Genomic DNA, 11384 nt, shown 5'->3' with positions numbered 1-11384 from the left:
GCAACTGGCACTGGGCACTTTGTCAATAGATTAGCCCCAAAAAATAATATGAAGTTGCTATAAAATGATTGTAAAACATCCAAAAATGATAATATAACAGCATGAAACAATAAAAAATAATAGATATGTTGGAGACGTATCACGCTTGTCCATCAAGAGGCATGTGCAGCGGTCAGGCGTCGATTGAAGCCACCGGTGGGAATGAAATGGCAAGACGTGCGAGAGGACGACGGGACGATGCCATGTACACACGGTCCACTTTTGTTTCTTAGTTACCGTGTGAACGCCATCACACATGACTCATTGCACATGTTTCAACCTTCACAGCCGTGTGTAATATTAACACCCCCTAACTATATTGCATTTGAATGCATGACGACCACTTCCAAGATGTCGACATGCTCGCATCCATCGCCGAGTAGACTACCATTCCTAGGGTGCTAGATCGGCTAACAAGACCTGATGTAGTCGGTCAAAGCGGTGGATGTGGTTGTCGACCGCATCGACACCGTAACAATGTTGAAGCATAAGACAACACCTAGCTAGCTATTTTGTTTTAAAATTTTACATTTACAGATGTAAATGAGATTCGGACATTTGCAACTACATTTTCAAGTACAACATGTTTGAATCACAAAATTAATTTGTACAACTTACGGCGGTGGTACCAATCATACCACATGGTTACCGGAACCTATCGTGTGGCTGTATTTTACACCATGCACTGAGATGAAATGCTGCAATGTGGACCTATCATCGCACTCAATTAAACATAGAGAACCGCATGGTACTCATCACACGCGTTTCTTGACCGTGAATTGTGTGTGATGGTTATCTCACACGTTTTGCGTGTGGTTACTGTGTAGTGCATAAGTTACTATAACTAAAGCGGGAAGGCTTTGGTTTTTCTGGTTTTTTTTCAAGCTTCTACTTCATTTACATCCATGTCAGTGAATAGTAATAGTGAACAGTACCATGCGTGAACCGTGCCCCTAAATAATCTGATTTTCTCTTACTTTTTTTACTTTCACCAGTGAAAAAATACACACGTTGTTAACAAAAACTAGGATTCTTTTACACATCATTTCTCTCCTCCTCCTCCACCATCGCGTCCATATATATAGGGTTAAAATTTAGGATTTATTCTACACATCATTTCTCTCCACCGGCATACCGACGCAGAGCCGTCTCAATCACCTCCTGATCTTTTCCGGTGATGGTGTTGCCGAGGCACAAAATAGTAGGTCAGAACAGTATATTTGCATAAATAGTAATTCGTGGGGAAAATAAGTTCTTGATCGATTACTGCCCATTTTTACACCATGACATCAGCGAACAGTTTACTAACAATTACCCGAACAAAGACCGAAATAGTATCCAAATAAACGTAGAACTGCTAACCGAAACAATAACCAAAATACCAACCCAGAATAACCTGTAACAGAAAAACCATTGAAACGGAACAACACCTGAATAAACTGAAAACATTAACCCACCCAAATAATAAACCAAAACAATAATCGAATTGTAACCCAGAAGAATACACCCGAATAAACCGGAACAACAACTGCTAACCAAAACAATACCCTAAATAAACAGAAACAACAAACCTCAATAACACGGAACCGTATAACCAGTGAAAACAGAACAACATCTGAATAAACCAAAAGATTTAACCCACCCGAACCATAAATCGAAGCAATAACCGAATTGTAATCTGGAATGGTACACCCGAATAAACCAAAACAACATAAGAAAAATATTAAGAGCAACTCCAACGGGCCGACCCAAACGGACGGCGCATTTGTCCGCATTTTGTCCGTTTGGGTCGGCCGCCCGCCCGGCGTCCGCCCTGTTTTGCATTTGGGTTGGCCTCCCGCCCAACGCGCCGACCCATTTTCATGTCTGCACTCAATTTTTTAAAAAGGCCCGCGGCCATAGATCATGCCAGCGGCTATGTCTCATGCCTGCACCATGCCAGCGCCGACATACATTGCCGGCTTCAAAAAATATCACCACGCAGTTCGCGCTGGCGCACTCACCAGCGGCCGGCACACATGCCAGCACACAAAAGGGGTGGGAGTTGAGTTCGAGCACGCCATCGCGGCCCCGTGGTCATGCCAGCACACAAGACGACAAGACGGCATACAAAAAAGGAAGCGCTCGCGGCCACGAGATCACTCGTCGGTGAACTTGAGCATGTCGGCCTACATCTTCTCGAACCACGGCCTCTTCCTTGGCAACACGGTGTTGAGATCCACCTTCATGATCTCCACCCCGGTCATCATGCTCGCGAGAGCAACTTCTTTTGCCTTGAACTTGGCATTGGCGGCCTCGATCTCTAGCATCTTGGCTTGCTTCTCCGCCTCCAGCTCAAGCATCTTGGTTTGCTTCTCCGCGTCCATCTCAAGCCTCCTCCTTTGGATCTCCATGAAGGTGTTCATTTTCTCTTCTTTGAAACGCCGGTGCTCCTCCTCCCTTGAGTCCTTCTTGTTCATCATGCCCTCCACTCTTGCGATCAAGGCGTTCGATGCCGCATCCCGCTTGTCCTCCTTCTTGGAGTTGGTCTTCCCCCGCGGCCGTGCCGGCTCACCATCCCCAACCTCCACCACGACTTGCTTCCCCCCACGTGACTTGAGGGCGGCATATTGCGCCTTGAACTTCTCCTCTTCCTTGATGGCCCAAAAGCAATGGGAGAGGTTGAAGCACTTGCCATTGTGTTGGACCTTGAATGCCTCCAAAGCTTGAAATGCCTACAAATGTTTCCATGGAAGCATATTGGCAAAATGGTATGCAAATGAACACACAAGCATGAATTTGATGACACAAAAGAGGGCGGCTTGCTAGCATACCATGTATTGCATGCCGATGCCTCTCACGGGGCGGGCCTTGACGCTCTCAAGAATGGCACAAAACTTGTTGCACTCTTGTTGGATCACCCTCCATCGCTTTGAAATGGACACCCACCCCCACGCGCTCACATTTTGGTAAGGCGGAAACTTCTTGCGCTCATGAAACTCCTGGTGGACACGAATCCAAAAAGTTGAATGCTTTTGTTTGGCGCCCGTCTTGGGGTCTTGTCCAATGTCTCGCCAACACTCGCAAAGAAGCTTGTCCTCGGCCATCGTGTATGCCTTCGTGCGCTTGCGCTTCGGCTTCGGACCGGCGGCTTGGTTGGCGAGATCGTCCTCAAACAAAGGCTCCACTTCGATGTCGCACTCGTCCTCTTCCTCTTGCCCGTAGTCACACGGAAACTCGTGGTCAAGTGGGAAGCTGTCGGCGTTCTGGGAACAGGGGTCCCCAGACTTGCCTGCCTGCGGCCCACGGTGTGGCTCCACTCGCGGCCCAGTACAGCCTGTCTTCACCAACAAACACTCAAGACCATCGCGAGGGGCCAAGCCTCGCGAGGCGGACGACACAAGACCTCCTCGGGAGCGGCCTCACCAGGCTAGCTCGCGAGGGGCGGAGAGATCAAGGCAAGGCAAACCTCGCGAGGTTCCAATGACGCAAGCCATGATGACCAAGGCCAGGCGGGCGCTAGCATGCACAGTGTCCTCACTTCCTCTTTGGTGCTAAGGAGGCAAACGTGGGCAAGGAGTACCGAGGCATCAGGCAAAGGTTTCCATATCGGTGCAACAAGACCAAGGCCAGCAGGACGGCAAGACAGAGGTCACCGTGGAGCCCAAGACAGCGTCACCACCAGAGCCTTTGGCAGGCGAAGACCACCTTTAGTTAGGATAGCTTGTACTAGCTGTCCCCCTTTGAATTTGGCTGTTGTTGGCTCCCTTCCCGCTCAATATTTGGGGAGAGGATCAGGGCCTCTATAAATAGGACTAGCCACCACAGTGGAAAGGGAGATTCAGATCATCCTCACCCACACAAGTTCACCAAGCACAAGAACACCTCTCCTCAGGAGGCTGTTCTTCCCCTTGTACTGTTCATCCTCAGCCCAAGAGGCAATCCACCACACCAAACTGGAGTAGGGTATTACACCACAACGGTGGCCCGAACCAGTATAAATCTCGTGTCTCTTGTGTTGCGAGTTCGTCGAGCTAGACCTTGAGATTGCGGTGAAGTTGAGGGCGTGATTAGGTAGGGGGAAATCTTCATGCGCACCCTAGTGTTCGAACCTCAAGGGTTTTGCGGAACCCGAAATCCGACATTTGGCGCGCCAGGTAGGGGTGCGCCAGAGCTTTCCTTCCATCGATCTGCGCTTCGCCGCCACCGCGCTTCGCCCCCATGGCAGGTGCCGCGCTTCCCGCTCCGACGACTAATGCCAGCGGCGGGGCCAGGGGGCTCCGAGCCTTGGCCCCCGCCTTGCGACAGGTGCAGTGGTCGCTGTCGGTGTCAAAACCGACGGATCTCGGGTAGGGGTTCCCGAACTATGCGTCTATGATCGATGGTAATAGGAGACGGGGGACACGATGTTTACCCAGGTTCGGGCCCTCTCTATGGAGGTAATACCCTACTTCCTGCTTGATCGATCTTGATGAATATGAGTATTACAAGAGTTGATCTACCACGAGATCGTAATGGCTAAACCCTAGAAGTCTAGCCTGTATGACTATGGTGATGTGTATCCGCCTATCCGGACTACGCTCTCCGGTTTATATAGACACCAGAGAGATCTAGGGTTTACATAGAGTCGATTACATAAGAAGGAATCTTCATAATTGGTCGCCTAGCTTGCCTTCCACGCCAGGTAGAGTCCAATTCGGACACATGTACAGTCTTCGGCCTTCATGTCTTCACAGCCCATCAGTCCGGCCCAATGGATAACAGCCCGGACGCCCGAGGACCCCTTAGTCCAGGACTCCCTCAGTAGCCCCTGAACCTGGCTTCAATGATGAGGAGTCCGGCGCGCACATTGTCTTCGGCATTGCAAGGCGGGTTCCCTTTTTCCGAACTCCAAGATAGTCTTCCGACGAAACGGTTATCCAGACCTGTGTATACAATTGCAGAGAATACATTATTCCATGAGTCCAACCTGCTGACAACTGTTTGTGACACCGTATCACGCCTGCCCGGCTATTATTTCTAACCGTTGGCTAGTCCGTCGCCCCACGTCTCGGGACGCGGTTTTACTGGCATGTCTTGTCGAGGAAGAGATCGTGTCCCTTTATTCACGGGATTTTCATTAATGCAGGCATGGGTAACCCAACCGTCCCCTGGGTACAACACTTTGAGGATAGGTAAGTTTCGAGACCCAGGGGGAGACGCCCAGTATTCGGGGTCTTTATATAGGGACCCAGACTCGTCTTTTTTTTGCGCTCGCTCCTTCCTCAACCCCATCCATCTCGAGTTCTAGCCCTCGGGTTCCAATCACCACCAGCCCCAATCATGTTCGGATCCAGCCGTCCAGGCCGGTGGGTGACTTCTTCTGTTACGGAGGAGGATATTGCAAAGCTTCACGCGGTGAGGTATCTGACCCCTGAAATTCTTCACCGGCTTCCCGCAAAGGGGCAGGTTATTCCTACCCCCGAATCCGGCGAGAGGGTGGTGTTTGTGTCCCACTTCCTCCACGGGTTACGGTTCACGCTTAAGCCCTTCGTCCGGGGCTCATGTTCTACTATGGGATATATTTTCACGATCTGACCCCAGACTCTATTCTTCTCATCTCGACATTTATCGTCACGTGTGAAGCCTTCCTCCGGACTCCTCCGCACTTTGGTTTGTGGCTCAAAACCTTTGACGTGAGGCCGCAGGTGACAGAGGAGGAGCAGACAGAATGTTGCAGCGTCACAATAGGCAAGCTTGCCAACGCGGTTTGGTTTGGAGGATCTTTCGCCAAGTCCTCCGACCTATGGCGGCAGGGGTGACGAGCCGCGTGGCTCCAGGTGGGCGGCTATGCCTGCGTTCAGCCCCGGCCCTCCAATTCAGCTTGCTTCATGGATCAATAAGGGATTGGACTGGGGATCCATCAATGAAGTGCAGACCCTGCAAGGTCGCATCCGAAGCCTTACCGAGAAGGGCATCGATCTTGTGAACGTCGTTCAAGTAATGCTAGTCCGCCGGACCCTGCCGTGTCAGCGGCGGCCTCTCCGTATCTGGGAGTTTAATCCAGAAGGGCGGCGGACTCTTTAGCACTTCTTCGGCACCACGCACGAAGGAATGTGGAAATTATATTTTGGGGAACGAGAGCAATGGCCGGACACCACCGAAGATGTTGGCCTTGACTGCAATCATCCGGACACTTCGGTAAGTATTCGATCTCCGAACACCTTCTATTCAAGCATCTCTTGACAAGATACTGAACAATTCGTCCCTATACAGGACTGGATAAACAAAGCGGTATTAATCTGGTGCCCGGCGCCCCTTCCCGAAGATTCTGCGACCACCCTGCTGACGAGAATGCTGACTCCGACACCGTACCAGGTGTCTGCAGAGGGGGGCGAGAACAGGGAGACCAAAGGTGATCCCCACCCTGAGGATAAATTAGACGCTGTGTTCAGGGAAACCGAGACCCTTTTGCTCGAGGGCAAAGGTGCAGAGGAAGTGCTCCATGGCAAGAAGAGGGCCGCTTCGGGAGATTAGGAGGGGAAACCTTCCAAGAGAGGAAAAGCACGGTCGTCGGGCGGCTTCGGCCGGGCAAGCGATGTTACCGCAGAGCTTTATGATGAGGACAAACCTCTGGCCAATCCGTAAGTGAAGCTGAGGCACTTCAAACTCGCCTAATTCTTTTCCTATTAATGAAGTAATCATCCGGCATATGTGCATCCTCGCAGGTTAACATCTGGTGTTTCTCAATCGTCCTCCTCCTCGGGAGACCTTCTTCCAGAGATGATGGAGAGTGACACGCCTTCTCCAGCCTCCTCGCCAAACAGGGCAGATGATTATGAGGTATCGTCCCGGAGGGCTCCTCCCGATCAACGAGTAGTGTCGGAAACGAAGAAGGCGTTTCCCGAAGGTGGTGCCTCTGTCACTCAGGGTTCGGGAATCAAGAAAGATGGCCCCAAACTGCCCGGTTTACAGCCAGAGACGATTCTGGAGGCAGGTAAGAGGATTCCTTCAAAGGAATGCCGTACTCCGGCGGCGGTTTCCGAGGACCCAGGAGCGCCGGAAATGCTGATGGACATGCTGCGACAAGCGTCCATTCAGAGGAGCACCGTGCCTTAATGGTTACGGTGGTCGAAAAGGTTCTATCCGTAAAGAGCGGATTGAACGAGGCCTTCACGAGACTTCTAAGAGGTTTTAAGGTTTGTGATGTAATTTTGCCAATTGAACTTTATTGACAGAATGCCCCTGTTGTATATGCAGTAGCCCCTGAGACTCGGATTGCCTTCCAAAGGAAGCGATCAGAGGATCAAAATGATATGCTCAGGTACTAACCTTGGTTTAACTTGGAATACAGGCTGCCTCCCCTCCTGCGGCTACCCGAAATACGGAAGTGGTCGAACTACAGCGAAAGCTGGATATTGCTGAGGATGACATTACATTGATCAACAGGCGTCTTGACGACTCGCAAGGTATATGTTTCGACCATTCCTTATACCAATGTGCTTGTAATTTAAGCCTGACACTGAAAAGAGTTTTGTATGAAATGTGCATGAATGCAGATGGTGTTGCCGCCGTCGAAGTTCTTCGGGCGAAACTAGCCCGGGCCATGGAGCAGGCCCGGTGTAGTAATGCGGCTGCCGAAAAGGCATCGGCTGATCTAAGAGCCGAACAAACAGCTCGGCGCCAAAATGAGGAGAAAGTATCAGCACTGGCGCTTGAATTGAAGAATACTGCCAGCCGCTGTGAATATCTTGAGAAGGAGAATAAAGCCAAAAAGGCTAAACTTGATAAGGCCTTATGAGAGGAGAGTGAAGCTCGGTCTGAATCTAGGGTAGCTCGTGAAGAGATTCGACAGGCTAAGGAGATAGCGGACGGTAAGCCCTTCCGATGAACCAGGCTTCAGACTAAGTTTGGCGATCCGGACTATGCCCAGCTGAACCAGGTCTGGAGTTCTCCTGCTGAATTTTTGGACTTGCCGAAGAGTTCTTCCGATGCGGCGCAATTTTACCAAGCGCAAGAGGGGTATGCAACGGAGAAGCTTTTCTGGTCACAATTTGGCGCATCAAAGCGCACTCTGTTGCTGAATGAACAGATGTCCCAATGGTCCGAACTTCATAGGATATCCGGCGACGCCATGAAGAACGTCATAATCCGGTTGTGGCCAAGTGAGCCTATTCCGAGTAGTTATTTTGGCCTGGTGCGACGGCTTGTTGATGCGGTGCCACATATCGACGCTGTGAAGCGGTCGGCGTGCATTGAGGGTGCACGGATGGCCTTTGCCTGAGTCAAAACATTCTGGGGAAAGATGAAGGCCATCGATATTGCAGCGAGGAGTCCACCCAAGGGCAAGGACCGTTATGAGCCGGAGCACTATTTTGAAGACGTCCTAGAGGCCGCCCGCTTGATAGAGGGTCAATGCTCGAAAGACATAATGTTCGAGTGACGTCTGTAATGGTTGTAACAGACAACTTTATAGTTAATCTATTTTTATGTTTTGCTCGAGAGCTTGTGTTCCTCCTGTGCGGCCGTTTTAATGTAATCTGAAAGTTTTCCAGTCGTCGACTTCAACCCCCTCGTAGGAAGTACGGGGGTGTTCGGGAAAGCATTTAATCACTCTTTATCCAACGTCTTGGTCCTTGAAGGAGGTGATAATGCGGCGAACCAGGCAATCGGACTATAGGGCGTTAACACTTTCACTTAGCCATAGGAGTTTTATGGTGGGGCTACGACATAGCCCCTGGTACGTATACAGCGCATTATAATATGGTGCCTTACATATGTTGATCTGAAAAAGATCCCTCGTGTGACACGGAGAATCATGAAAGATTCGAATAAGTCGTCAAGTGGTTGACCAGCTCTCGCCGCATCATGACAGTCAGTTTTCGGCTTTCTCTACTGAGGTGCTCATCCAGTCTAGGCCAGGGCACAGTCGCAGTAGTTCTCCCTTTACTACCCTAGCCGATAGAGCGGAACGTAGGGTAGCAAGCACAGGAGCCGGGCAACCCAACTATTGACCCAAGACAATGATTCGGAGCTGATGCATATTAGGCCAAACTTGTGACGCCGAAGTGCGCTTTAGAGCTGTTTGGACTTTTACTGGCAACTCATTTGTTCCCATACCGAGCCCCTGGCAGATGATGCCGAGGTGCATCTATGAAGCAGCCGTTAAGGCCGTACTCATTGTTGAAAGAGTATGGAAGATTAGTTCGGATAAAGTTTTACTGGGAGCGGAGTGATATGCCAAGGATAAATTCATATATATATAAAGAAAAACCATAAACCCGGCTATTTGAAATGCTCGGGCTCGGGAACGGAGGAAAAAAAGGCATAGTACAGGCTCAAAATAAAGAGTGCGGTCTACAAAAAGTTATTTTGGACCTCCTGTCGCACGTCTGCGTTGCCCGTCCTCGGGGAGGGGAATCCTTAACGGAACTAGTCCCTCAAGTGAGTGTGCGGATCCGAACTCCGATAGAGTCTGTTGTAAATGTTGTCCTTGTCGTCACCTGTTTTTAAGAGATAATAAATAAAGAAAGGAAAAAAGAAAACAGATAAAAACGTTACGGGAATGTTTGCGGGGTTGTCCGTATTGTGCTTCCGCCGATGCCCATGGTATCATGAATGCGTAGTGATGTACACGCGGGGTAAATCTTGCGAGTATAGGAGGTGGGTGGCGGAAGCCGAACTGCTATGTCCGTTCCGGGAGTGGTCGAACTTCGGAGGGAAACTGTTTCTGGCCCCTAGAGTTCGGCTAGTGAGCCGCTCCGTCGTCTTTATCGCCTGGCGGCCTCCTCCCCTTGTGTTTGGCGTTTGAGCTTGCCTGCCTACTTGAAGACCCAACAGTTTTTGTCGGTATTATTAGCTGGCTTATCAGGGTGGCCGTGAATCTGGCAGGGTCGGTCCAATATCCTATCAAGGGTGGATGGTCCGTCTTGGTTTGCCTTTAGTGGCTTCTTCCGTTGACCGGGTTTCAGATTGTTAAATCCGGCGTTGACCGCTGTGTCGCGTGATATTTCATTGTTATTGCGACTGTTGTGCTCGGCTCGTCATGGCTTGGTGTTGCCGTCTTGGATTTCAGACGTGCCCGGGTCGCTGGCGTTGTTGCTTTTACGAGCGAGCTAGTTGTATTCTCCCGCGCAAAAGCGAGTCATTAGAGCGGTAAGGGCTGTCATGGATTTGGGTCCTTCCTGGCCGAGGTGACGTGCTAGCCATTCATCCCGGACGCTATGTTTGAAGGCCGCGAGGGCTTCTGCGTCCGGACAGTCAACGATTTGGTTCTTTTTGACTAAGAACCTGGTCCAGAGCTCCCTGGCTGACTCGCCGGGCTGCTGGACAATATGACTCACATCGTCGACATCTGGCGTCCGGACATATGTTCCTTGAAAATTGTCTCGAAAGGCATCTTCCAAATCTTCCCAGCTGCCAACAAAATCTTCTGGCAAACTGTTTAGCCAGTACTGTGCTGGCCCTTTGAGCTTGAGAGGCAGGTATTTGATGGCATGAAGGTCGTCTCCGCGAGCTAGGTGGATATGGAGGAGGAAATCCTCAATCCATACCGCGGGATCTGTTGTTCCATCATATGATTCGATGTTGATGGGCTTAAACCCGTCTGGAAATTCATGCTCCATTACCTCGTCCGTGAAGCAGAGAGGGTGTGCGGCTCCTCTATGTTGGGCCACACTCTGAAGCACCTCCGGTGGATTCCGTTTGCGGCTTTCGGACCGGGCGTGGTTGTTGTGTCCGAATAGGTAACCATTACCGCTGGTCGGGGCATGTCTCCGCGATCTGTACATCGATCTTGTGTGTCCTGCTCTGCCCTCCAGGTCTTGTTGGATGTCGCAAGTGTTCCTCTGAGATGTTTTGTTCTTGCTTTGACGGCCGGACGGGGTGGTATGGTGCCCTGCTTGGGCTGCTGCTTTATCCGAACAGAACTCTGATCGGCCTGCCGCATTATTCGACGGTGGTGCGGGCTCCAATGCCTTGCCATCATACTGAGGGAGCCACCTACTTTTGTCTGGGCCGCTAAGGCCGTATTCTTCGGCGGCCAGGACCTCGGTCCATCTATCATTGAGTAAATCTTGGCTTGCTTGAAGCTGCAGCTGCTTCTTCCTTAGGTTCCTTGCAGTGGCTATTAGCCGGCGTTTAAAGCGCTCCTGCTCGAGAGGTTCCTCAGGCACGATAAAATCCTCGTTGCCGAGGCTCTCCTCCTCCTTGGAGAGTGGCAGATAATTACTATCCTCCGAGTCTCCATATGTGGCCTGTTCATCAGGGCTGTCTTGCCCGTTTTCCTGTTCCTCCTGTTCGGATCCTACCTCAACAGGGTCTTCATTGTCCAGAGTGTCATTTTCTCCGGTGATAGTATTGTTTTCTCTTGGGCGACGTGACTTAGA

This window comes from Triticum aestivum, chromosome 3D (assembly GCF_018294505.1).
Source record: "Triticum aestivum cultivar Chinese Spring chromosome 3D, IWGSC CS RefSeq v2.1, whole genome shotgun sequence".
NCBI classification, from domain to species: domain Eukaryota; kingdom Viridiplantae; phylum Streptophyta; class Magnoliopsida; order Poales; family Poaceae; genus Triticum; species Triticum aestivum.
The sequence above is the reverse complement of the archived record's forward strand: the minus strand, read 5'-3'. Positions refer to the sequence as shown.